This window comes from Bos javanicus, chromosome 15, assembly GCF_032452875.1.
Source record: "Bos javanicus breed banteng chromosome 15, ARS-OSU_banteng_1.0, whole genome shotgun sequence".
Classification (NCBI taxonomy): Eukaryota; Metazoa; Chordata; class Mammalia; order Artiodactyla; family Bovidae; genus Bos; species Bos javanicus.
In genome coordinates this window covers 62,844,107-62,848,618 of record NC_083882.1, presented here as the reverse complement: position 1 = coordinate 62,848,618, position 4,512 = coordinate 62,844,107, and the positions used below count along the sequence as shown (strand labels likewise).

General features: G+C 44.0%; 1 non-coding gene across 1 annotated transcript; it reads left to right on the top strand.

The window, feature by feature from the left end:
• Window positions 1–2,343: 2,343 nt before the first annotated feature.
• TRNAK-CUU (transfer RNA lysine (anticodon CUU)) lies at window positions 2,344–2,430 on the top strand. The gene has a single exon. It is a non-coding gene; the product is annotated as a tRNA-Lys (tRNA).
• Window positions 2,431–4,512: the final 2,082 nt, after the last annotated feature.

Genomic DNA, 4,512 nt, shown 5'->3' with positions numbered 1-4,512 from the left:
AGGAGAGACATTACTTTGCTGACAAAGGTCCATTTAGTCAAAGCTATGGTTTTTCCAGTAACCCATAAACGAAGCTGAGTGCTGAAGAATTGATGCTTTTGAACTCTGGTGTTGGAGATGACTCTTGAGAGTCCCTTGAACAGAAAGGAAACCCAACCAGTCAATCCTAAAGGAAATCAGTCCTGAGTATTTATTGGAAGGACTGATACTGAAGCTCCAATATTTTGGCCCCCTAACGTGAGGAACTGACTCATTGGAAAAGACCCTGATGCTGGGAAAGATTGAAGGCAGGAGGAGAAAGGGATGACAGAGGATGAGATGGTTGGATGGCATCACTGACTCATGGACATGAGTTTGAGCAAGCTCCGGAAGTTGGTGATGGACAGAGAAGCCTAGTGTGCTGCAGTCCTTTGGGTCGCAAAGAGTCAAACACGACTGAGCGACTGAAATGAACTGAACTGAACTGAAGCTGCTATAGTTTTAGCCATCCCAAGTAGGAATGATACTTACTGACAGAAGTAGAAAGGGTGTGCTCCAAAGTCTCTTTGTATCATCAGGGAAACCCATTCTCCAAAACCAACCACCAGTCTCACCCTCATCTTAGCCAGAATTATGTCCATTAATTATTCCAGTCACTGGCCAGGAGAACGGACTGCTATTTTAGCTAAGTCCAATTATCTTCTACCCTGGAGATTGGAGATGGAGTCTGTCTTCCTGGAAACAAATTTCCACCCAAAGAAGGGTGGATGCCTAGATTAAAACAGAGATTCTGTCAAGGAAGGAAGAGACGACCAATAGCTTCAGGGTAAGAAAACAACCTTACTCTTGGGACATAGAAAAATTAACATAATCTCAAGTGGAAAAAAGATAATGCATTTTGAAAGATATCAGTAGTCTAATCCTGTTTATATAAATAGGATTTATATAAATACATTTTTATGTGAGAGGACATAATAGAGAAAGTGAAGTGAAGTAAAAGTCGCTCAGTCGTGTCCGACTCTTTGTGACCCCTATAGTTCTCCAGGCCAGAATACTGGAGTGGGTAGCCCTGCCCTTCTCCAGGGGATCTTTCCAACCCAGGGATCAAACCCAGGTCTCCCACATTGTAGGTGGATTCTTTACCAACTGAGCCACAAGGGAAGATGGAAGGCAAAAGGAGAAGCGGGCAGCAGAGGATGAGATGCTTAGATATCATCACCAACTCAACAGACATGAATCTGAGCAAACTCCAGGAGGTAGCAGAGGACAAAGGAGCCTGGTGTGCTGCAGTGTATGTGGTTACAAAGAGTCAGACATGACTGAGCGAATGAACAACAAGACGTTGATGAATACATCTGACGTTTCTATCTAATAATACCTAATAATGCTCTAATAATCATAGTAACATCATTTCTGGTCTATCTCCCTCCACCAGAATGGGAGCTCCTTGACAAGAGGCCCTCTTTCTTGATCACTCCTGTTCCTCCAATACCCAGAAGGGTTCATTTTTTGACTGACATCTGCATGCTGCCTACTCGAAGAAGTTTCTCCTGGCTGCCCCCATCCACTCCATCTTCTTCATCAGGGAGCTCCCAAAGTACTGACTTGGCACGAATCCCACATTGCTTAGAGAGGCACTCTCCTATCAGAGGTGACACTGTAAGATCCTGCATCTTGTCTCTCTGCCCCTTCCTCTCCCCTCCCTGCCTCCCACAGTACTTAGCACGGGGTCCTTGCACAAATACAGATGCTCAAAAGAATCTCTGCTATTGATCCGACTAGTTGGCACTTTTATCCTCTCTCCAGTCCCCATCTTGCTCCCTTGGGCTGGAAGTTTATCGTTAATTGTTCTCCTCCTGAGGTTAGTGTCACGATTAGCTCCAGTTGTTGTTTGGGTGTGAGATGAACTTCATTCTTGACGGCCTTCTAGCAAAAGGATACCCACGAGGGTTCACTTATGAACTGAGTTCCCCTATTTCACGGCCAGTGTAAACACAGGCAAATATATAATTATCAAGCATTATTACCACTTGTAATTACTCCTGCTCCTCAGTCAACATTGGGAACTACAGAAATGAGCATGAGGAGCAGAGTGTTTAAATTTTGCCCTCTTGCCCCTTAAAATATTTACTTTTCAATCATCACTCCAAATAATTTAATTACTTCTTGCTACCGAATGAGTGCATGTATATGTGAATTTGTGCATGTATATTTACAGGCCATCGAGAGTAAAGCTTCATAACTTTCTAAATGTCTGCCTCTCACTGAGTGTCCCATCAAATATTGCTAAGTATTCATTTCAAGGCACTGTTTCTAGACTGCTAAACACCACCATCAACAGTAATTGAAAAGCTCCCCGAGTTTGCCCGGCTAGCTCAGTTGGTAGACCACGAGACTCTTAATCTCAGGGTTCAAGCCCTGAGCTCCTGGGTTCAAGCCCCAGGTTGGGCACAGCTTTTGGCTTCCCTGATAGCTCAGGTGGTAAAGAATCCGCCTGCAATGCAGGAGACCTGGGTTCGATCCCTCGGCTGGGAAGATCCCCTGGAGAAGGGAAAGGCTACCCACTCCAACATTCTGGCCTAGAGAATTCTGTGGACTGTATAGTCCATGGGGTCACAAAGAGTTATTTCACTGAAGAATTTCCCCTGAGTTAATTCACTGAAGAGTTTCCTAATAGTCCAGCACTGTGGAGGGCTCCATGCATAGACCAGTGGTTCTCAAAATAGAGCCCCAAAACTGACTGCATTAGAGTGTCTTGGGATAATTTAGAAATGCTGGCTCCCTGGCTCATGCCAGACTTGCTAAAGGGGCATCCCGGAGGATGGAGCCACTGAATACAAATTTTAAAACACTCCCTGGGGTCAGTCTCAGTCACAGTGTAAAGTCACTGATACAACCACTTCCCTGCCTTATCCTTGTCCTGTGTGTTGCTCTGAATAAGCAGCAGGGAAAGCTGTGAGAAATGAAAACATGGTTGCTTACAGGACACTCTTCAAATCTGGTTCTCCTGTAATTATTAAAAGTGTCCTCAAGAACATTGATAATGATATTCATGGCAGTTAGAATGACAGGCTGCTCCTACAAACGCCAAATTAACATGGTAGCTTAAAATAGATAGATTATCTCTCTTTCGCATAACAGTCTGGATGTAAGCTGGCAGGACCAGTGTGATATCAGGCATCTTTCTATTTTGTTGCCCTCCAAAATGCAATATGCAGTGTCTATCTCCTATCCCAAGACAGCTGCCCTCGCTCCTGCCACCACACAGATGTTTCCAGTCGATGAGACAAAAAGGAGAGTAGAGAAAATACCCCTTCCCTATAAGGGCATGACCCTGAAGTTCTACCCATCACTTACACTCAGATCTCTCTGGCAACTTCTACCTGCAAAGGAAGCTGAGGAATGTATTCCTTTCTTTCTTTTTCTGTGTTCAATACAAATTCAGAAGGCCAATTACTAAAAGAAAGACAAAACAGATGTTGGATGACAAATAGCAGTCTTGGCCCTAGTACCTTCAGATTCGTAAAGTTGTATATGCACCTGTGTGTGTGTGTGTGTGTGTATAAAACTCAATATCTCAGTATTCTTTCGACTAAAATTAAAGTTCAGCTGCTTTGCTGCCGTCATGGGGATTGGGATACTCAATTATATTTTATTTTAGATAAACAACAATAATTCTTTAATGTGTGCCCTAAATATTCTGGTTTAACATAGTGTTCTGTATTTTTATTTGCTACATCTGACAACCCTATGTAGTCAGGGACCAGAAATGGAAATATTAGGAAACAAGTATGTGTTTTTCACCTTAAAGTGTAGAAAGTGGGTCTTTTTAGCAGCTCTATGCCAAGAAGCCACTTCCTTTCCTTCCTACACAAGAGGGTTTCAGCAGTGAAATGAACAGTCCCTGCCATGGAGAAGAGAGTCAGGAGTTGGGAATGAACCATGGAGCAGTGTAAATCTCATGTAGACGTGGTACAAGCCGTCAGTGCCAACCAGGGTGAGCAAAGAGGCAAGTCAGCAGGAGCTGAAAAAGAGAGAGCACCTGTGACCTGGAGAAAAAGACTGAAAGTAGGGAAACCAGCACACTTTGCAGAGAAGGTGCAGCCTCCAAGCAAAAGAAATGGGTTTCAGAAATGCAGCAGCACAAGCAAGCAAGCAAGAAAGCCATGGAGATCTGCAGCCAAGCAGAAATCCCATAACAGAGTAGCCAGAAGGGCTTCTACAACTTTCCTGATGAACCAAGTTTTCTCATAATTTTAAAAGTTTACAAAGTGGAGGACTTCCCTCGTGGCTCAGACAGTAAAGAATTTGCCTGCAATATAGGAGACCTGGGTTCGATCCCTGGGTCGGGAAGATCTCCTGGAGTAGGGAATGACTATCCACTCCAGTGCCCTTGCCTGGAAAATTCCATGGACAGAGGAGCCTGGCAGGCTACAGTCCATGGGGTTGCAAAGAGTCAATGACTAAGCGACTAACACTTTCACAACTGTCAAAAAGTTTACAAATCCCTGGAAGTGCATGGACCTCTAAATG